Here is a 24,027-nt window from a genome sequence, read left to right as displayed (position 1 = left end):
TCAGCCTTATATTAGGCTGGAGGAGAAGGCAGTCGGGAGCGTGCGTATTCTATCACGGACCCGCTTACTCTGACTCTGTCTCCTCTCCTGCCTGCAGAACGCCAGCATGGCGTCTCTCTGTTGAAGATTACCAAGCCCTGCTAAAGACTAAGATCTATCTTTCTAAGAAGACTGCTTTACTCTCTCTAAGACACACACACTCTCTCTCTCCAGCTAAAGTAGATAGCCCTCAGGCACCTAAGTGAAACTGTACCTGAGCAAGGTAACTTAGTGGTCCGAGTCCGGAACCTAGTTAAGCCAGGCCCGAGACCTGGCCAGTCCCAGGCCCTGACATCGGGGATCATTTCTTTTTTTTTTTTTTTTTTTTGTGGTTTTTGGCTGGGGCTGGGTTTGAACCCGCCATCTCCGGCATATGGGACCGGCGCCCCACTCCTTGAGCCACAGGTGCCGCCCAGGGATCATTTATTTCTATCTTGTCATTTCACCCATGTGCTTATTTTCTGGCTACAAGGTTGGGTTCTCATGCTCAAACTCGGTGCTATGTGAAAGATTTAGGACATCTCGTCTCTGCCCCCAGGATGTGGGTAGCTCCCTTGTTTCATTGATTACGTGGTTTGTGCTCCCGAGCTGGTAAGGAACAGAGTAACACCAGGGCACAAAGTTCCTTACGGCATGTTGATTCTGCTGTGCTGTCTCTGTACTGAAGGAATTACAGACAGGGAGTTGGGGTTAGGGATAAATTGTTGCCAATTACAATCACACCATGTCCAATACATATGGCGCACCACAGCCCTGGTGGAAGATTTTGGTTTTCTTGGCTTTGTCTTTGTTCTTGCAAGAGCAGGCCCAGCCTTCACAGGTGATGTGACCTTGAGTTGGGGAAGCCATTTCACAATTATAGGGTTGGAGGGAGTGATAGAAGGGTGGCTTAGTGTGACCAGCCCATGTCTGCATTGCTCATAGACAGAAAGGCAGCACTGAATATGACATATATCCGCTTGGCACTGCTGACAACAGACCTTATGCCTGCATTGGGGCTTTGTCTTCTTTATGCCCAAAGCAGTTCATACGATGGTCATCAGAGTGCCCAGGTTCAACTGTCGACTGCCCACTCCCTAATTGTGGCTGTTTTCCATGTATTAATTCAACTTCGGCAAGATACTCTGGTGTCCTTGAGCCTTAGTTTCTTCTTCCATAAACTGGAGATGATGGTAACAGGACCTACAAAGGTCTGATAATAAAGTTTGCAAACTTGCCTCCATGCGCTTCCCTTGGCAGCACTGTACCAACAACTCGGTAAGGTTTCATGGCCTTGGTGTGTATGTCAGTGTCTCACAGCTGTGTTCATGACCTCAGGGGGTGGTGTCTTACTGAGTGACATTCATTATTGTTGTTGTGGGCCATTGTGAAAATACTGGAGTTTGAATTAGGAAAATGAACACATATTTGGTGGCACCTGTGGCTCAGTAGAGTAGGGTGCTGGCCCCATATACCAAAGGTGGCAGGTTCATACCCAGCCCCGGCCAAAAACTGCAAAAAAAGAAAGAAAAAACAAACAAAAAAGAAAAATGAACACACATTCATGAATTTCTTGTTGAACTTGGCAAGATTAGAAGTGAAATGGGAGACAGGATAATCCAAATTTATGTGTTTAATGCCATGAAGAAAATGGCAGTATACAAATGGATTAAAAATTTTTCTGAAGGGAGAGAAAAGCGTCAGTGAAGAGGAGTCAGGGTGGCCAATAACAAGGAGAACTGATGAAAGAAAAGTTGCAAAAACTCATCCACTTGGGCATCAAAATTGTCAGCTGACTGTGAGAAGCAGATCAAGTAAACATCAGTAGAGAAACAGGAAAATCTTAACTGAGAAACTTGGCACGAGAAAGGTGTGGCTCTTGTATCACAATACACCAGCTCACATGACACTGTGAGAGAGTTTTTAGTCATTAAACAAGTAACTATTGGAACACCTCATGACTTTTTCTTTACCAGAAAACTCTGTGCCAGAGTTGTTTCTCTCCTCTTCTTTTTTACTTCTCCCTGTACACTTGGTCCTGCAGACCAGCTTCTGATGCTGTCCATCTGCAAACACAGTCCCCTGAGTCTATCCCAAGTCTGAATCTATCTCCAAGATCCATTACTGTCAAAAGACCTCCACTCTTTTTGGTGTCTTGACTTAGATTCAGTGGGAGGCTGACTGGCTCAGCTCCAGTGCTTAGTGTGACCACACTAAGTGTCACATATCTGGAAGCAGAGGCTGGAGTTACAGGAACAGAGTTGCTGCTGCCATTCAGAGTTGTGAGCCATGGATGGCTCAACTAGGAGGAAAGTTGGATATAGTGCGTACATTGATAATATCTCTGCTGAGGGTGAACTACCTTGTTCTGGAACTTTTTTAATTTGAAAACTGGAAGTCTGCACCTCAGGAACTCCCTCAGTTTCAGATAAACTATATGGTCTATATTAAACACACTCATGTGGAAACTTTAGAAGTAAAAGCAGATTTAAGCACAGGAAAGTTGGTGCTAAGTGCAGAGATCTTCCTAGGCTATTTCTGGATGCACCCGCCAACCCTGCAGCTGGGTTTTTGAGAGAAGACCAGGTAAGACAATGTGGTAAATATTTATGGCTTGGGCTTCTCAGCATTTTCAAGTAGAAAGTGTCTTTCTATTTGGAGAGAAATGTGATTTACTACCTTTTTCACTCCTTGACAGCTAGAATGTAGACAGATTAAAAGTCAAGTTTTTATGTTTTTGCACAGAAATGTCTAATTTTTTCAGGTGTATTTGTTAAAAAAATCCTTTATCATATCACCTTGGTGCTGTTGTTGAAAAGCCTCCAGACTCTATGCTATTTCATCGAGGTATAGTCCACCCTTACACAAATATTACTTTGGCTATAGCTTCATAGTAAATCTTAAAACCAAATTGCATTAAATCTTAAAACCAAATTGTGTGAGTCATTGAACTTTGCTGTTCTTCAACACTATTTTGGCTATTCTAGATTTTTTGCTTTTCCACATAAGTTTTAGATTCAGCTCCTCCCTCCCTCCCTTCCTTTCATCCTTCCTCCCTACCTTCTTTCCTTCCTTTCTCTTTCTTTTTTTTTAGACAAGAGTCTTACTTTCTTGCCCTCGGTAGAGTGCTGTGGTGTCACATCTCACAGCAACCTCTAACTCTTGGGCTTAAGCGATTCTCTTGCCTCAGCCTCCCGAGTAGCTGGGACTACAGGTGCCTGCCACAACGCCCGGTATTTTTTGGTTGCAGGTGTCATTGTTGTTTAGCAGCCCAGGTCTGGGTTTGAACCCGCCAGCCTCGGTGTACGAGGCTGGTGCTGTAACCACTGTGCTATTGGCTTCAAGCCTCAGCTTGTTAATTTCTATAATGTTCTTGTTGGGAATTTAGGGTTGTATTGAATCTATAGATCAATTTGATTTGAACTGACACATTAACACCTTTGAATTTTACAGTCCAGGAAAAAAGTATATTGCTCCATTTATTTAGGTCTTCAGTTTCTTTTTTGCAGATTAAAGCAACACATTTTTCTCTAATCTTTTGTGTATTAGAGAATAATCTTTTGTAGATTAGAGAACACATCTTGTTAATATCTCTTAGTATTTCATATTTTTAAATGACTTGTGATTGTTTGTGGCTAGAATACAGAAATACAACAAATTTTTGTATATTGACCTTATATCTTAAGATCTTGCAAAACTCACTTATTAGTTTGAATAACTATTGTTATAGATTCTTTGAGATTTTTCTATGTAAATGGTCATGTCATGGAAATATAGAAAAATTTGTTTTTTCCTTTTCATTGTGTATAACTTTTATTTCTTTATCTTGCCTTATTGCATTGGTTAGTCTAATGTTAAGAGTACCTGGTAAGAATAGGCAACCTTGCCCTGTTTCCAATCTTAGGGGCTGAAGTATTCAATTTTTGATCACTAAGTATGATATTAACTGTAGGTTTTTCATAGGTGCATTTTAATAGAGTAAGGAATTCTCATGCTAGTACTTCTAGTTTGCTGAGAATTTTTACTAAGAATCAATATTGAATTTGTCAAAGTTTTTCTGGAACTATTGAGATGATCATAATTTTTTCTTTTTCAGTGTGCTGATATGATGAGTTACTTTGATTAATTTTCAAACGTTGAACCTACTCTGAATTCCTGTGCTAAACCATATATGGTCATGATACATTATCTTTTAATATGTTTCTAAATTCAATTGGCTAATATTTTATTAAGATTTTTAAAAATTCTGTATTCATGAGAGATACTGATCTGTAGTTGTCTTGAAATGTCTACAGTTTAATATTAGAATAATGTTGACCTCAAAAAAAAGATGAATTGAAATATGTTTGTTCCTCTTTAATTTTCTAGAAGAGTTTGTGTAGAATTGGTATGATTTCTTCCTTAAATATTTGATAGAATTCATCAGTAATGTCTTCTGGGCCCAGGTTTTCACTGTGGGCAGATTTTAAACTAAAAATTTAAATTCTTAAGTGGAAATATGGGTATATATTTCTTCTTTAGTGAGATTTGCTTTCCTTTGCATTTTTCAAATAATTTGTTAATTTTATCTAAGTTATCAAATTATTGGCATAAACTTGTTCATAAAATTTCCTTACCTGTAGAATCTTTCATGCTTGATATTGCTAAATTGTGTTTTCTCTCTTGTTATCTTGATAAATCTGGTGAGGAAATTTATCAATTTTACTAATGGCTTCAAAAACTAATTTTCATTTTTTTTTCTGTTTTATTAGTTTCCGCCATTATCTTTATTATTTCTTTCTTTTATTTTTACATTTAATTTGTTCTTATTTTCTAGTTTCTTACTGTAGAAGCTCAGACCTTTGATTTGAAATGCTTCTTCTTTCTGAATATAAACAGTTGACGCTATAAACTTCTCTCAATGCCCTGATTTAACTACGTTACATGGCGTTTGTGTGTGTGTGTGTGTGTTATATTTTAATTTTTCCTCAATTAAAATATCTTCAGATTGATTTGGTGATTTCTTATTTTATCCTTGGGGTATTAGAATTGTGTTGTTCACTTTCTGAATATTTGTTTTTATTTATTTATTTATTTTTATTGTTAAATCATAGTTGTGTACCTTAGTGCAATCAAGGGGTACAGTGTGCTGGTTTCATATACAATCTGAAATATTCTCATCAAACTGTTCAACATAGCCTTCATGGCATTTTCTTAGTTATTGTATGTAGACATTTGTATTCTGCCTTTAGTAAGTTTTGCCTGTACCCATTCTAAGATGCACTGTAGGTGTGGCCCCATCCATTACCCTCCTTCCACCATAACCTCCCCCCTCCCTTCCCCTTCCTTGGCCCTTTCCTCACAGTCTTATGCTATAGTTGGGTTATAGCCTTCATTTGAAAGCTATAACTTAGCTTCATAGTAGGGCTGAGTACATTGGATAATTTTTCTTCCATTTCTGAGATAGTTTGCTAAGAAGAAGATGTTCCAGCTCCATCCATGTAAGCATGAAAGAGGTAAAGTCTCCATCTTTCTTTAAGGGGGCATAATATTCTATGGTATACATGTACCACAATTTGCTAGTCCATTCGTGGGTTGATGGGTACTTGGGCTTCTTCCATGACTTAGCAATTATGAATTGGGCTGCAATAAACATTCTGGTACAGATGTCTTTGTTCTATTGTGATTTTTGGTCTTCTGGGTATAAACCTAGCCAAGGAATTATAGGATCGAATGGCAGGTCTATTTTTAGGTCCCTAAGTATTTTCCAAACGTCCTTCCAGAAGGAACATATTAGTGTGCATTCCCACCAGCAGTGTAGAAGTGTGCCCTTTTCTCCACATCCACGCCAACATCTCTGGTTTTGGGATTTTGTTATGTGGGCTACTCTTACTGGCGTTAGGTGATATCTCAAAGTAGTTTTGATTTGCATTTCTCTGATGATTAAGGATGATGAACTTTTTTTCATGTGTTTGTATCGTGCATCTGTCTTCTTTAGAGAAGTTTCTCTTCAAGTCCCTGCCCACCCTGAGATGGGGTCACGTGTTCTTTTCTTGCTAATATGTTTGAGTTCTCTGTGGATTCTAGTTATTAGATCTTTATCGGAGGTATAACCTGCAAATATTTCCTCCCATTCTGAGGGTTGTCTGCTTGCTTTACTTATTATGTTCTTTGCTGTGCAGAAGCTTTTTAGTTTGATCAGGTCGCAGTAGTGTATTTTTTTTTGTTGTTGTTGCAGTTTTGGCTGGGGTTGGGCTTGAACCCACCACTCTCGGTATATGGGGCTGGCGCCCTACTCACTGAGCAACAGGCACTGCCCCCAGTAGTGTATTTTTGATACTGCTTCAATTGCCTGGGGAGTCTTCCTCATAAAATATTCACCCAGGCTGATTCCTTCAAGAGTTTTCCCTGCACTCTCTTCAAGTATTTTTATAGTTTCATGTCTTAAGTTTAAATCTTTTATCCAGTGAGAGTCTATCTTAGTTAATGGTGAAAGGTGTGGGTCCAGTTTCAATCTTCTACAGGTTGCCAGCCAGTTCACCCAGCACCATTTATTAAATAGAGAATCTTTTCCCACTGGATGTTTTTAATTGGCTTGTCAAAGATCAAATAATGGTAAGTAGCTGGATTCATCTCTTGGTTCTCTATTCTGTTCCAGACATCTACTTCTCTGTTTTTGTGCCAATACCATGCTGTTTTGATCTCTATTGATTTATAGTACAGTCTCAGGTCTGGTAGCATGATTCCTCCTGTTGTGTTTTTATTGCTGAGTAATGTTTTGGCTATTTGAGATTTTTTTCTGATTCCATATAAAATGAAGTATTATTTTTCAAGATCTTTAAAATATGACAATGGAGCTTTAATAGGAATTGCATTAAAATTATATATTGCTTTGGGTAGTAGGGACATTTTAACAATGTTGATTCTTTCCATTAGTTAACGTCTTCAGCTATTTCTTTTCTTAAAGTTTCATAGTTCTCTTTGTAGAGATCTTTCATGTCCTTTGTTAGGTATACTCCCAAATATTTCTTCTTCTTTGGCACTACTGTGAAAGGAATAGAGTCCTTGACTATTTTTTCAGCTTTGTTATTGTTGGTATATATAAAGGCTACAGATTTATGAGTGTTGATTTTGTAGCCTGAGACATTGCTGTATTCCTTGATCACTTCTAAAAGTTTAGTAGTAGAATCCCTAGTGTTTTCCAGATATACAATCATATCATCTGTGAAGAGTGAAAACTTTATCTCTTCTGAGAGATCTCTGTGGATACCCTTGATCACCTTTTCTTCCCTAATTGCAATGGCTAAAACTTCCATTACAATGATAAAGAGCAATGGAGACAATGGGCCACCTTGCTTGGTTCCTGATCTAAGTGGAAATGATTTCAATTAAACTCCATTCAATACCATATTGGCTGTGGGTTTGTTGTAGATGGCCTCCATTAGTTTAAGAAATGTCCATTCTATACGAATTTTCTTAAGTGTTCTGATCATGAAGGGATGCTGGATATTATCAAAAGCTTTTTCTGCATCAATTGAAAGAATCATATGGTCCTTATTTTTTAGTTTGTTTATGTGCTGAATTACATTTATAGATTTATGTATATTGAACCAACCTTGAGACCCTGGGATAAATCCCACTTGGTCATGGTGTATAATTTTTTTTGATGTGTTGTTGGATTCTGTTTGTTAGGATCTTATTGAGTATTTTAGCATCAATATTCATTAGTGATATTGGTCTATAATTTTCTTTTCTTGTTGGTTCTTTCCCTGGTTCAGGGATCAAGGTGATGTTTGCTTCGTAGAATGTGTTGGGTAATATTCCTTCTTTTTCTATATTTTGGAAGAGGTTTAGTAATATAGGTACTAGTTCTTATTTCAAGGATTGGTAGAATTCTGACGTAAAGCCATCTGGTCCTGGGCTTTTCTTTTAGGGAGATTTTGTATAGTTGATGCTATTTCAGAACTTGATATAGGCCTGTTCAACTTTTCCACTTCATTCTGGCTAAGTCTTGGTAGGTGGTGTACTTCCAGGTATTGGTCAATTTCTTTCAGATTTTCATATTTCTGGGAGTAGAGTTTCTTATAGTATTCATTAAAGATTTTTGAATTTCTGAGGGGTCTGTTGTTATTTCATTGTTACCATTTCTGATTGATGAAATTAGAGATTTTACTCTTTTTTTTTTCTGGTTAGGTTGGCCAAAAGTTTATCTATTTTATTGATCTTTTCAAAAACCAACTTTTGCATTTATTGATCTGTTGTATAATTCTTTTGTGTTCAATTTCATTTAATTCTGCTCTGATTTTGGTTATTTCTTTTCCTCTGCTGGGTTTGGGGTTGAGTGTTCTTCCTTCTCCAGTTGCTTGATATGTCCCATTAACTTATTAACTTCCTCTCTCCGTTTTCTTGAGGAAGGCTTGCAGTGCTATAAATTTCCCTGTTAGGACTGCCTTTGCAGTATCCCAGAGGTTCTGGTAATTTGTGTCTTGATTGTTGTTTTGTTCCAAAATTTGGTGATTTCCTTCTTAATCTCATCTATAACGCATCTATTCTTCAGCATAAGGTTGTTTAGCTTCCATGTTTTTGTATGGGTATGCAGGTTCCTGTTGTTATTGAGTTCAACTTTTATTCCATGATGGTCTGAGAAGATGCAAGGAATAATTTCTATTTTTTTAAATTTGCTGAGGTTAGATTTGTTGCCTAGGATGTGGCTGATTTTGGAGTATGTTCCATGGGTTGATGAGAAGAATGTGTATTCAGTTTTGTTGGGGTGAAATGTTCTGTAGATGTCTCACTGCTGAGTGTACCCACAGCTGCCAGCGGGATTAGGTCGATCAAACACATGCAACCACTTGCCAGTTTTCCACTGTTTTTGTCCTCCTTTTGGGGTCCAGAAGTCCCTTGCTGATTCCCTGTATCCTCAAAGGGATGATTATAGGCAGATCCCACCAGCCAGAGATGCCTGGAGTCTTATCTCCTCAGATTCACCATGCCCAGGTGCATGGAAGCTGTTATTCACCACTTTCTAAATATTTGAAGGGCTTTTGTTTCAGATATCTTTCTGTCATTGATTTTGAGATTGATTCCACTGTGGTCAGAGAACATCAGATATATGATTTGAAATGTTTTACATTTGCTGAAGTTTTAAAAACTAATACCTTAAAACTGCCACACAAAAAGAAACAAATGGTCCACAAAACATTTTCCTTTCCTTCTGAAGGTTTTACGATGCATTGTTATCATTAACCAGTCTTTTACTGTTAAACTTAAATGGCCAATTGAAACAAACAGTTCCGAAACCATTCATCCACCACTGATTAAGACTGGAGTGGCAGGTATTAGAGATAATATTCATTTAGCCTTCTGAGATTTCTGGGCAGACTTGGTGACCTTGCCAGCTCCATCAGCCTTCCTGTCCACTGCTTTGATGACACCAACAGCGACTGTCTGTCTCATGTCACGAACAGTGAAATGACCCAGAGGAGGATAGTCTGAGAAGCTCTCAACACACGTGTGTTTGCCAGGAACCATATCGACCATGGCGGCATCACCAGATTTCAGGAATTTAGGGCCATCCTCCAGCTTCTTACCAGAGCGGCGGTCAATCTTTTCCTTCAGCTCAGTAAACTTGCAGGCAATGTGAGCTGAGTGACAATCCAGTACAGGAGCATATCCAGCACTAATTTGGCCTGGATGGTTCAGGATAATCACCTGAGCAGTGAAGCCAGCCGCTTCCATCGGTGGGTCATTTTTGCTATCACCAGCAACATTGCCATGACGAACGTCTTTGTCAGACACATTCTTGATGTAGAAGCCCACGTTGTCTCCTGGAAGAGCTTCGCTCAAAGCTTCATGGTGCATTTCAACAGATTTTACTTCATTTGTAACATTAATTGGAGCAAAGGTGACCACCATGCCAGGTTTGAGAACACCAGTCTCCACTTGGCCCACAGGGATAGTACCAATACCACCAATTTTGTAGACATCCTGCAGAGGCAGATGTAAGGGCTTGTCAGTTGGACAAGTTGGTGGCAGAATGCAATCCAGAGCTTCAAGCAGCGTGGTTCCACTGGCATTGCCATCCTTCTAGGTGACTTTCCATCCCTTGAACCAAGGCATGTTTGCACTTGGCTCCAACATGTTGTCACCATTACAACCAGAAATTGGCACAAATGCTACTGTGTCAGGGTTGTAGCTAATTTTCTTAATGTAAATGCTGACTTCTTTTTTTTTTTTTGCTAAGTTTCGCTTTGTGGACCCAAGTCCCATCTTTCTTTCTTTTTTTTTTTATTAAATCGTAGCTGTGTACATTGATATATTCATGGGGCATCATTCACTAGCTTCACAGACCATTTACCAAGTTTCACATATACCCCTGTAAGATGCACCGCTGATGTAATCCCACCAATCCCCTTCCCTCTACCTCCCTCCCCCCTCCCTCCCCTCCCTTTCCCTCTTCCCCCTATTCTTAGGTTGTAACTGGGTTATAGCTTTCATGTGAAAACCCTAAATTAGTTTCATAGTAGGGCTGAGTACATTGGGTACTTTTTCTTCCATTCTTGAGATACTTTACTAAGAAGAATATGTTCCAGCTTCATCCATGTAAACATGAAAGAGTGACTTCTTTAACGATTTCCTCATATCTCTTCTGACTATAGGGCGGCTCAGTGGAATCCAGTGGAATCCATCTTGTTAACACCAACAATTAGTTGTTTCACACCCAGTGTGTAAGCCAGAAGGGCATGCTCACGGGTCTGCCCATTCTTTGAGATACCAGCTTCAAAGTCACTAACACCAGCAGCAACAATCGGGACAGCCCAGTCATCTTGAGATGTGCCTGTAATCATGTTTTTGATAAAGTCTCTGTGTCCTGGGGCATCAATGATAGTCACATAGTATTTGTTGGTCTCAAATTTCCACAGGGAGTCATCAATGGTGATAACACGGTCACGTTCAGCCTTCAGTTTATCCGAGACCAGGCATACTTGAAGGAGCCCTTTCCCATCTCAGCAGCCTCCTTCTCAAATTTTTCAATGTTTCTCTTGTCAATGCCACCACATTTGTAGATCAGATGGCCAGTAGTGGTGGACTTATCCAAATCTACATGTCCAATGACAATGATGTTGATATGAGTCTTTTCCTTCCCCATTTTGGATTGTATGGGTGGTTTTCACAATGCCTGTGTTCTGGCAGCAAACCTGTTGTGAAAAAGCCAAGTATCTTTTTCTTGTGCTTATTGGCCACCTGTATATCTTCTTAGCAGAGAGGTCTATTCAGATTCTTTACCCATTTTTGATTGAATTATATGTCCTTTTGTTATTGAGTTGTAAGAACTCTTTACATACTCTAGGTTCAAGTCCTTTATCAGATATATAATTTGTGAATATTTTCTCCTACTTTTTGGGTCACTTTTTTACTTTTCTGATGATGCCCCTTTTTTCCCCTTCAAGTAGAATCTCATTCTGTCACCCAGGCTAGAGTGCCATGGCCTCATCCTAGCTCACAGCAACTTCAAACTCCTGGGTTCAAGCCGTTCTCTGGCCTTGGCCTTGGCCTTGGCCTTCTGAGTAGCTGGGACTACAAGTGCCTGCCATGACAACTGGCTAATTTTTCTATTTTTTGTAGAGATGGGTCTCATTCTTGCTCAGGCTGGTCTCAAACTCCTCTCAAGGAATCCTTCCACCTTAGACTCCCAAAGTGCTAACATTACAAGTGTAAGCCACCATGCCTGGCCTCGACAATGTAAACTTATTGAATCAGGGTAATTGGGGTATCCATCACTATCAGAATTTTTTTTTTTTCAGTGTTAGGAACATTCCAATTCCATTCTTTTAGTTATTTTAAAGTATACCCCAATTTATTGTTGATTGTAATCATTTTGTTATGCTACCAAATATTTTTCATTCTATCTAACTGTATTTTTACATCATCTCCATATTATCTCCTCACCCTTCCCCGCCACTCTTCCTAGCCTCTGGTAATCATCCTTTTATTCTCTGTTTTCATGAAAGCGATTGTTTTAATGTTTAGCTTTCACATATAAGTGAGAACATATAGCATTTGTCTTTCTGTGCTTAGCTTATTTCACTTAACATGATGTTCTCCAATTCCATCCATGTTGTTGCATATGGCAGGATTTTTTTGTCACTATCTAATATTCCATTGTGTATATGTACCATAATTTCTTTATTCATTCATCTATTGATGGACACTTAGATTCTATATCTTGGCTATTGTGAATAGTGCTGCAGTAAACATGGAGTGAAGACATACTGATATCTCTTCTTTTGGGTATATACCTAGCAATGGGTTGCGGGTCATATGGTAGTTCTATTTTTAGTTTTGTGAAGAACCCCCTACTATTCATAGTGATTGCACTTATTTACATTTCTACTGATAGTGTATGATGTTTTCCCTTTCTCCACATCCTTGCCAGCATTCATTATTGCCTATCTTTTTTTTTGTAGAGACAGAGTCTCACTGTACCATCCTTGGGTAGAGTGCCATGACTTTACACGGCTCACAGCAACTTCTAACTCTTGGGCTTATGTGATTCTCTTGCCTCAGCCTCCCAAGCACCTGGGACTACAGGTGCCTGCCACAACACCCGGCTATTTTTTTGTTGCAGTTTGGCTGGGGCTGGGTTTGAACCCGCCACCGTCAGCATATGGGGCCGGAGCCCTACTCACTGAGCCACAGGCACCGCCCTATTGCCTATCTTTTTGATAAAAACCATTTTAACTGGGGTGAGATGATATTCTTTTTTTTTTTTTTTTTTGAGACAGAGTCTCACTTTGTTGCCCTTGATAGAGTGCTATGGCATCATAGCTCACAGCAACCTAAAACTCTTGGTCTCAAGTGGTCCTCTTGCCTCAGTTTTTCATTTTTTGTAGAGACAGTGTCTCCCTCTTGCTCAGGCTGGTCTCGAACTCGTCAGCTCAAGCAATCCATCTGCCTTGACCTCCCAGAGTGCTAGGATTATAGGCATGAGCCTCCATGCTGGCAGTATATTCTCATTGTCATTTTGATTTTCATTTCTCTGATGACTAATAATATTGAGATGTTTTTCATATACCTGTTGACCATTTGCATATCTTTTTTAAAAAATGTCTATTCAGATCCTTTCCCATTTTTAAATCAGATTATTTGATTTTTTCCTATTGAGTTGTTGGAGGTCCTTATATATTCTAGTTATTAATCCCTTGTTAGAGGAGTAGGTTCCAAATATTTTCTCTTATTCTGTGGGTTGTCTTTTCACTTTGTTGATTGTTTTCTTTGCTGTGCAGAAACTTTTTAGCTTGATGTGTTTCCATTTGTTCAATTTTGCTTTTGTTTCCTGTGTTTTGGGGGATAATACTTAAGAAGTCCTTTCCCAGACCAATGAAGCATTTCCACATTGTTTTCTTTTGGTAGTTTCATATTTTGTGGTCTTTGATTTAAGTCTTTAATCAATTTTGATTTGCTTTTTGTGTATGGTGAGAAATAAGGGTCTAGTTTTATCCTTCTGCATGTTGCTATCCAGTTTTTTCAGCAACATTTATTGAAGAGACTGTCCTTTCCCCAATATATGTTCATGGCAACTTTGTCAAAGATAAGTTCACTATAGATGTGTGGATTTATTTTTGGGTTCTCTATTTTGTCTCATTGATATATGTGTCTGGTTTTATGCCAGTATCATGATGTTTTGGTTAGTTGTAGAATTCGAAATCAAGAAATATGACTCCTTCAGTTTTGTTCTTTTTGCTTAGGATGGATTTGGCTGTTCTGGATTTTCTGTTGTTCATGTAAATTTTAGGTTTATTTGTTCTATTTCTGTGAGGAATGCCATTTGTATTTTGATGGGATTGCACTGAATCTGTAGATTGGTTAGGGTAGTATGGACATTTTAACAATATTGAGTCTTCCAATCCATGAGGACGGAATATCTTTTGATTTTTTGTGTCCTCTTCAATTTCTTTCATCAATGTTTTGTAGTTTTCATTATAGTGAGCTTTCCCTTCTTTGTTGAAGTTTATTACTAAGTATAGTATTTTGTTTTATTTGTAGTTATTATAAATGGGATTGTTTCCTCATCTTTTATATTGTATTTTGGTTTCAATTCATTTATTTCTGCTCTGATCTTTATTATTTCTTTTCTTCTACTAATTTTGTGTTTGATTTATTCTTGATTTGCTAATTCTTTGAGATGCATTATGTTATTTATTTGAAGCTTTTCTGTCTTTTTGATGTAGGCACTTACTACTATAAACTTTCCACTTAATACTGATCCAAACCAATACTGATTTGGCTACATCCCACAGGTTTTAATATGTTGTGTTTTAATTTTAACTTGTTTTGAGAAACTTTGAAGTTTTCTCTTCAGTCCCTTCATTGACCCACTGGTCATTCAGGAGCATATTGTTTAATTTCCACATGTTTCTACAGTTTCAACATTCCCCTTGTATATTTCTAGTTTTATTCTACTGTGGTCAGAGAAAATACTTGATATGACTTCAATTTAAAAAAAAATTAAGACTTGTTTTGTGTGGCTCAGTGCCTGTAACTTGCTGGTTAGAATGCCAGCTGCATACATTGAGGCAGGTGGGTTCGAACCCAGCCTGGCCTGCTAAACAATGACAACTGCAACAAAAAAATAGCCAGACATTGTGATGGGTGCCTATAGTCCCAGCTACTTGGGAGGCTGAGGCAAGAGAAACACTTACGAGCAAGAGTTAGAGGTTGCTGTGAGTTGTGATGCCACAGCACTCTACGGAGGGTATCGTAGTGAGACTCTGTCTCCAAAAAACAAACAAACAAACAAAAAAAACCCCACACACACAAAAAAAGACTTGTTTTGTGGCCTAACATATGGTCTATCTTTGAGAATGATCAATGAGCTGAGAAAAATGTGTATTCTTCAGCCGTTGGAAGAAATGTTCTGTAAATATCTATCAGTTCCATTTGGTCTATAATGTAGATGAAATCCAATTTTTCTTTTTGTTTTCTGTCTTTATTAACTGTTTAATGCTGAAAGTGGAGTGTTAAAGTCTCCAGTGATTACTCTATCAGGGTCTATCTCTTTCTTTAGCTCTGATGATATTTGTTTTATTTCTAGGTACTCCAGTGTTGGGTGCATATAGAATTTAGAATTGTGATATCTTCTTGCTGAATTGACCCTTTTATCATTATATAAAATAATATTCTTTGTTTCTTTTTATAGTTTTTGTCTTGAAATCAATCTATTTTATCTAATAAAGTATAGCCACTCCTGATCTTTCATGGTTTCCATTTGCATGGAATATTTTTTTCCATCCTTTTCTTTTCAGCCTATTTCTGCCTTTATAGGTGAAATAGGTTTCTTGTAGATAACATATAACTGGATCCTGGTTTTTATCTATTCAGCCACATCATGTCTTTTATTTGAAAATTTAGTTCATTCATATTCAATGTTATTATTGAGAGGTAAAGACTTACTACTACCATGTAATACATGATTGTTTTCTCCCTCCCTCCTTCCTTCCTTCCTGTTTTGTTTTTTAATAGTAATTTTCTCTAGTAGTATGTTTTAATTTCTTGACATTTATTTTTTGTGTCTCCATTGTAGGTTTTTGATTTGAGGTAACCATGAGGCTTACAAAAAAACAGTTTATAACCTGTTTTAAGTATATGACAACTTTACTCTGCTTACAAACAAATAATTAAAAAAAAGTGTACACTTTAATCCCCTTATATCAACTTTTGTTGTTTTGTTATATCTTTTTATACTGTTGGTCTCTCAAAAATGTTTTGTAGTTATTATGTTTGATGGGGTTGTCTTTTAGTCTTCCTACTCAAGGTATAAGTGTTCTATACACGGCAATGGTAGCAACAGAGCATTCTGTATTTGTCTACTTATTTTTACCCATGAGGTTTATACCTTCAGATAATTTCTTTTTGTTCATTAACCTCCTTTAATTTTGTAATGAAGAAATAGTTTAAGTATTTCTTGTGGGAAAAGTCTAATGTTAATAAAATCCCTCAGCTTTTGTTTGCCTGGGAAGGCCCTTATTTGTCTTTCCTGTTGGAAGGATATTTTTGCAGAATATAAATTCTAGAGTTAAAGTTTTCTTCTTTCAGCACTGTGAATATGTCATGTCATTGTCTCCTGGCCTGTAAACTGTCTACTAATAAGTCTGCTGCTAGATGTATTGGAGTTACTTTTTATGTTATTTTTTTCTTTTTTCTTTTTTCCCTTAGGACCTTTCCTTTATCTGTGACCTTTGCTTGATTATTAAATGCCTTGAAGTAGTTTTGTTTGATTTAAATCTGCTTGGTATTCTATGACCTTCTCCTACCTGAATATTGATATCTTTTTCTAGGTTTGGAAAGTTCCCTGTTATTATTTATTTGAATAACTTTTCTATCCCAATCTCTCTCTGTAACTCTTCTTTAAAGGCAAATAACTCTTAGATTTGTCCCTCTGAGGCAATTTGTTAGATCTGTCGGCATGCTTTATTTTTTAAAAATTCTTTTTATTTTTTCTCTGCTGTGTATTTTCAAATGCCTTGTCTTCTGCTTGATCAATTATGCTGTTGAGAGACTTTGGCATATATTTTCAGTTTCAGTTTGTCAATTGAATTTTTCAGCTCCAGAATTTTTGCTTGATTTTTTAAAATTATTTCTATTTTTTTGTTAAATCTCTCTGACAGGTTTTGACCTTCTGTGTGTTGCCTTAAACTTGGTTGAACTTCTTCACACAGCTATTTTGAATTCTTTGTCTGAAAGGTCACATGTCTTCACCACTCCAGGATTGGTTACTGGTACCTTATTTAGTTTGTTTGATGAGGTCATGTTTTCCTGGAAGTTCTTTTTTTTTTTTATAACCTATCTGTTTTCTGTCTTTATAATATATTCTGGATATTTCATATAAATGAAATTATATAATATGTGTCCTTGTGTGCCTGGCTTCTTTCATTTTATTTTTTTATTTTTTAAATTTATTTATTTTTATTGTTAGTTTGTTTGATGAGGTCATGTTTTCCTGGAAGTTCTTTTTTTTTTTTTTATAACCTATCTGTTTTCTGTCTTTATAATATATTCTGGATATTTCATATAAATGAAATTATATAATATGTGTCCTTGTGTGCCTGGCTTCTTTCATTTTATTTTTTTATTTTTTAAATTTATTTATTTTTATTGTTAAATCATAGCTGTGTACATTAGTGCAATCAAGGGGTACAATGTACGGGTTTCATATACCATCTGAAATATTCTCACCAAACTGTTCAGCGTAGCCTTCATGGCATTTTCTTAGTTACTATATGCAGGCATTTGTATTCTGCATTTAGTAAGTTTCGCCTGTACCCATTCTAAGATGCACCATAGGTGTGGCCCCACCCATTATCCTCCCTCCACCAAAACCTCCCCCCTCCCTTCCCCTTCCTTGGCCCTTTCCCCATAGTCTTGTGCTATAGCTCGGTTACAGCCTTCATGTGAAAGCTATAATTTAGCTTCATAGTAGAGCTGAGTACATTGGATACTTTTTCTTCCATTCCTGAAATACTTTGCTAAGAAGAATATGTTCCAGCTCCATCCATGTAAACATGAAAGAGGTAAAGTCTCCGTCTTTCTTTAAGGCTGCATAATATTCCATGGTATACATGTACCACAATTTGCTAGTTCATTTGTGAGTTGATGGACACTTGGGCTTCTTCCATGACTTAGCAATTATGAATTGGGCTGCAATAAACATTCCGGTACAGATGTCTTTGTTATATTGTGAGTTTTGGTCTTCTGGGTATAAACCTAGTAAAGGAATTATAGGATTGAATGACAGGTCTATCTTTAGGTCTCTAAGTACTCTCCAAACATCCTTCTGGAAGGAACATATTAGTGTGCATTCCCACCACATCCACGCCAACATCTCTGGTTTTGGGGTTGTGTTAAGTGGGTTACTCTTACTGGGGTTAGGTGATATCTCAAAGTAGTTTTGATTTGCATTTCTTTGATGATTAAGGATGAAGAGCTTTTTTTCATGTGTTTGTATATCATGCGTCAGTCTTCTTTAGAGAAGTTTCTCTTCAAATTCCTTGCCCACCCTGAGATGGGGTCACGTGTTCTTTTCTTGCTAATATGTTTGAGTTCTCTGTGGATTCTGGTTATTAGACCTTTATCGGAGGTATAATCTGCAAATATTTTTCTCCCATTCTGAGGGCTGTCTGCTTGTTTTACTTACCATGTTCTTGGCTGTGCAGAAGCTTTTTAGTTTGATCAGGTCCCAGTAGTGTATTTTTGATACTGCTTCAATTGCCTGGGGAGTCCTCCTCATAAAATATTCACCCAGGCCGATTCCTTCAAGAGTTTTCCCTACACTTTCTTCAAGTATTTTTATAGTTTCATGTCTTAAGTTTAAATCTTTTATCCAGTGAGAGTCTACCTTAGTTAATGGTGAACGGTGTGGGTCCAGTTTCAATCTTCTATAGGTTGCCAGCCAGTTTACCCAGCACCATTTGTTAAATAGAGAATCTTTTCCCCACTGAATGTTTTTAATTGGCTTGTCAAAGATCAAATAACAGTAAGTAGCTGGATTCATCTCTTGGTTCTCTATTTTGTTCCAGATATCTACTTCTCTGCTTTTGTGCCAGTACCATGCTGTTTTGATCACTATGGATTTATAGTACAGTCTCAGGTCTGGTAGCATGATTCCTCTTGCTTTGTTTTTATTGCTGAGTAATGTTTTGGCTATTCGAGGTTTTTTCTGATTCCATATAAAACGAAGTATTATTTTTTTCAAGATCTTTAAAATATGACAATGGAGCTTTAATAGGAGTTGCATTAAAATTATATATTGCTTTGGGTAGTATGGACATTTTAACAATGTTGATTCTTCCCTGCCATGAGCATGGTATGTTTTTCCATTAGTTAATATCTTCAGCTATTTCTTTTCTTAAAGTTTCATAGTTCTCTTTGTAGAGATCTTTCACATCCTTTGTTAGGTATACTCCCAAATATTTCATCTTCTTTGGCACTACTGTGAAAGGAATAGAGTCCTTGACTGTTTGTTCAGCTTGGTTATTGTTGGTATATATAAAGGCTACAGATTTATGAGTGTTGATTTTGTAGCCTGAGTCATTGCTATATTCCTTGATCACTTCTAAAAGTTTTGTAGTAGAATCCCTGGTGTTTTCCAGATATACAATCATATCATCTGTGAAGAGTGAAAGTTTGATCTCTTCTGACCCTATGTGGATACCCTTGATCGCCTTTTCTTCCCTAATTGCAATGGCTAAAACTTCCATTACAATGTTAAAGAGCAATGGAACCTTGCCTGGTTCCTGATCTAAGTGGAAATGATTCCAATTTAACTCCATTCAATATGATATTGGCTGTGGGTTTGCTGTAGATGGTCTCTATTAGTTTAAGAAATGTCCCTTCTATACCAAGTTTCTTAAGTGTTCTGATCATGAAGGGATTCCTGGAAGTTCTTGATGCTTGCGGATGTTCATTAATGTATGGGCATTGAAGACTTAGGTGTTTATTTTAATCTTTGTTGTCTGGGCTTGTTTGAACTGCCCTTTATAGATATTCAAAGGAAATTGAGTGCTTTGAGCTAAGTATATGTGCTGGCGAAGTGAGCACAAGTGCTATGATCTAAGTCTTTGGTCACTGCAGCCCATCTCAATAATGCTGTGACTCTTACAGACTCCTGGTGGTACCGCCTTCAAGGACTTGGTTAAGATATAGGAGAATTCCCTGTTTTACCAGGCAAAGTCTCTCACTCCCTTTCCGTATTCTCTGTGCTGGTCTGCTGGAGTTGGGGAAGGAGTGATATGGACATTCCCTTGTGGCCACTGCAGTTGGAGACTTTACTGCCTCACTCCAGAAGCCAACCCACTCTCATCCAAAGCCTGTAGTGACAATTTGCCAGGCTACCTCTGATGTTTATTCAAAGCCTAAGGCCTTTTTAGTTAGCAGGTGGTGAAAGAACTATGTCCTTTTTTGGCTTGGTGCTTGTAACTCAACAACTAGGGCGCCAGCCATGTACAGCTTCCAACCCAGCCCGGGCCTGCCAAACAACAATGACAACTACAACCAAAAAATAGATGGGTGTTGTGGCGGGCACCTGTAGTCCCAGCTACTTGGGAGGCTGAGGCAAGAGAATAGTTTAAGCCCAAGAGTTTGAGGTTGTATGAGCTGTGACGCCACAGCACTCTACTAAGGGCAACATAGTGAGACTCTGTCTCAAAAAAAACCAAACTTTATAAGAACTATGTCTTTTTCTTCAGAGCAGCATGTTTCCCTCTGGCCCAAGGTAGGTCTAGAAATGCCATCCAGGAAATAAGTCCAGGAATCAGGGGCTTCAGGAGTCTGTTTAGTACTTTATTTTATTGTGGCTGAGATGGTACCCAAGTTGCAAAACAAAGTCCTTTGGCTCTGTGCTTGTAGCTCAAGTGGCTAAGGTGCCAGCCACATACACCGGAGCTGGCGAGTTTGAATCCAGCCCGGGCCTGCCAAACAACAATGACAGCTACAACCAAAAAATAGACGGGTGTTGTGGTGGACACCTATAGTCCCAGCTACTTGGGAGGTTGAGGCAAGAGAATCACTTGAGCCCAGAAGTTGGAGGTTGCTGCAAGCTGTGATGCCACAGTACTCTACCCAGGACAACAGCTTGAGGTTCTATCTCAAAAAAAAAAAAAAAAAAATAAATAAATAAAAAAAAAAACAAAGTCCTTTGAACTCTTCCCCTTCTTTTCCCCACGTAGAAGAAGACTCTTTCTGAGCTGTGTTGCCTGGAGTTGGGAAAGGGGTAACATAGGCACTGGCTTGGCTACTACTGCTGGTTTCTCACTGGGTCACATGCAACCCAAATCCACTGGCTCTGAGTCAGCACAGCCACAGGAATTGCCCAAGTACTTTAGCCTTCATAGCTTGACTGCCTTACAGATCTATCCCAGAACCCAGGCTGATTTTTGTTAACTGGTGGTGGTGTTACCCAAACTTCAGGTTTCAGGGTGGAGGATTTCCCTCTGGCCAGGCTGGGTTCTGACAGAAGTCTGCCTCGTTCTGTGTTTCCTTATGACAGGGCAACCATGAGTTTCAATGCAAAGTCCCACAGTCACTTCATTTTCCCTTTCCTGGGCACTCAGGTGCTCTGAGGCAACACTGCAGGGGGATAAGGGAGGGGTGGTAGACAATGCAAAATGCTTTTCTGGCCCCTTCAGTATCCTTCCCTTGATATAATGTTAAAACCAGGTTCTGTGATTGGTCTTCTGATTGTTGGTTCTTCTGAAGGTGTTTCCTTGTATGAATAGTTGTTAAATTTGGTGTACAGGCCTAGGGATACTGGCTGGAGGTTTCTATTTGGTCATGTCTCTGTTTCTACCAGTCATAATTAAACCTGTGTTTCTCTATTACTATATTGCTTTTAACATATAAGCAGTCCCTGGGTTACAAATGAGATAGGTCCTGTAGGTTCATTCTTAAATTGAATTTGCATGTAAATTGGAACAGGTACATTTACCTCTTACCTGTAACGGTTTCTGTTCATAAGTGTGAGTTGTATGTTGGTTGGCTTTGTGCAACTTGGAGACTTACTGTAAAAGCCTCTATGAGGCTTTTAAGTATGGCTTGCACATAGGTTGGATGTTTGTAACTTGGTGACGGCCTATACTAAAAAAATAGCAATGCCTTCATATATATCTGAGGAATTAAGGCTGCCTTGTGCAATAGATAACCCTGAAATATCAGTAGACTCGTACGATGAAGGTTTATTGCTTGATTTCATCAGTATGGTGTGGGTTGGGTAGCTCTTCAAACACTGACTCATGGGTCAAGCTGCTTTCTTCATGGGATTCCATCATCTTGGAGTCATTCATTTCCAACAGTGTGGACAAGAGAGAAAATATGGAAAAGGCACAGGAAGCGCTAAACAGCCATAGCCTGAGTAACATAAATCATCTCCCCTGACATTCTGTAGACTAGAACTGGGTCATGGACCTGAAGGGAAGCTGAGGGATGTGCTCATCTGTGGGCTCAGAAAGAGAAATGGTGTGTGGACACAGCATTGCCACTGTCATAAATTATCATCTGGACATCCACACATCTCACTCTTCTCCCCCATGTAGAATACATTCCCCTCCTCCATAAAGGGAGCACTTTGGGTCCCAGCCAGTCTCTGTATCCAGCTTGAAGTCCAATCTCTGGACTGGACTAGATGATAAGGTGCTGACTTATCGTCTAAACACCTGTCCCCTTAAAACTTAGTATACAGTGCTGGAGCAGGGTCAGAATATCCATTGAGGAAACTGCCATTTGAAAAAGGGAGAATGTGAGAGCCAGCCTTTAGCCTACTATACCCCTGAAGTCCTATGGGTCAAGCTCTGTGAAATCTGCTGCCCTATCCATGGAAGGGAATTCCTTGAGTGGACACTCAGGGAAATTCCTTGCATGGACACTGGCGCCACCTTCCAGGAATCTCTTTCTTCTTCATTATTCCCCTTGGCCTCATCTGCAGTAGTGTTGATGGTCATGTCCTCCTCAGACCCATCTAGCCTTTGAAATCTGCCTCCTGGTCACTGAAGTTGGATGCCCACAGATTGTATTAGGTCTTGAACAATCAAAGGATTTTTTGGTCTAGACTCAAAAATGTAGGAGTCTTCTGATATGTCTGCTTCCATGTCCCAGTGACAAGACACAGATTCTTTCTAGACAAATTTCTCATATTGACTTGACTTCTCTGCCTCTTTACTCCTGTCTCTCTCTTCTTTTCACCTTAAGGGCCTCTTCCTTGAGGCTGTTTGTAGAACTAAGCAGGGCAAGAGATGGCACTCTTAATGTGCCTGTGAGAGTCTAGTTCCTCTGAGGCACAGGGACCAGGGTGGGATTAACCACAAGGGTTTTATCAAGGGAAATGTCTGTGAGAGATCAAGGTCAAAGAGCTGGAGGAGGCTGGGAGAGCTGTGAGCCTGACCTTGAGGTAAGGAGAGGGGTGGGAGTTTGGCAGAAGTGTTCCAGGCAGCTGTGCAGTTCTTCCTAAAAGGGGCTGGGTGACTCCTGAGAGAGACGGTGCTGTGCCTGGTTAAAGGCTGGGAGTGGCCTCTGGGAAACTTTGGGAAACTTTGCTTTGGGCACAGGAGCTGCAGTTCTTCATCAATGTTGCTCCCTGTAGCTGGAGGTGGATGGAGCACATTCTCATGGCTCAATGCCCCGAGTCACGGCAGTCACCTAAGGAGTGAATATGGACTCTGGGTCCTGTCATGCAAAACCTTTAAAAAACCCATCCCCTGTAGTCGGAGCCCTAGAAGAAGATGAGATGGCTTTTGCAATCCTACAAACTCCTAAGCATTTGTCTTCTCTCCATTCCTTGCAAAGCACTCAATCTTTCTTGATCTCATTTCTTTCTCCTAAACCTTTGCCAAATACAGCCACTAGCACCCAATGTGTACTACTGACATTGTATTTTCCAACCTCTTCCCTTAGAATGGCGTGCTCTGAAAGCATGGGGATCTTCCTTTTAAATTAGAGTCTGACATTTCAAATGTTTTGCTGCTTGCTGCTCTATAACATGGATGTCCAGTTGCTAAAGATCACTCACCACCCAAGTGCTAAGGCAATGACCCAGAGTTTATATTAATATTTTTGTTTCAGCAGCATCCGACTTTTGGGATACATTTCCATTTTAGTCGTGGTAATCAATGGAATTTGTTGCGATAGGCAAACTGAGAATCTCAGTGGTTAAATAAAACATGGGTTTATTTCTTGCTCCTGTTACAGTCTGGTGCGGGATGGGGGGGACTCAGGGCCCTGGGCTACTTCATTTTTTTTTTTTTTTTAAAGGCAGAGTCTCGCTTTGTCATCCTTGGTAGAGTGCCGTGGTGGCATCACAGCTTACAGCACCCTCCAGCTCTTGGGCTTAGGTGATTCTCTTGCCTTAGCCTCCCGAGTAGCTGCTTCATTTTACAACTCCACCACCTCCGGTTCCTTATTTCTAGCCAGTGGGCAGGAGGGAGAGAGTGCAGACAGAGGGCTCACTCGTTCTTGACTGCCTCAGCCTGGGAGTGACACAAGTTG

The 24,027-nt window shown here is 39.0% G+C and overlaps 1 protein-coding gene and 1 pseudogene across 3 annotated transcripts in view; one reads left to right on the top strand and one right to left on the bottom strand.

The window, feature by feature from the left end:
- The window catches only part of SH2D4B (SH2 domain containing 4B), a 112,770-nt gene that overhangs the window by 9,759 nt on the left and 78,984 nt on the right, over positions 1-24,027 (top strand). The gene's annotated exons all lie outside the window — the stretch shown is intronic.
- Positions 9,140-11,155, bottom strand: LOC128582349 (elongation factor 1-alpha 1-like; annotated as a pseudogene). The gene is made up of 2 exons (XR_008379035.1): positions 10,606-11,155; positions 9,140-10,217 (listed from the first exon to the last, which is right to left on the bottom strand). The product of XR_008379035.1 is annotated as an elongation factor 1-alpha 1-like (transcript).

The sequence above is a fragment of the Nycticebus coucang genome, chromosome 3 (assembly GCF_027406575.1).
Source record: "Nycticebus coucang isolate mNycCou1 chromosome 3, mNycCou1.pri, whole genome shotgun sequence".
Taxonomy (NCBI): domain Eukaryota; kingdom Metazoa; phylum Chordata; class Mammalia; order Primates; family Lorisidae; genus Nycticebus; species Nycticebus coucang.
The sequence above is the reverse complement of the archived record's forward strand: the minus strand, read 5'-3'. Positions and strand labels throughout refer to the sequence as shown.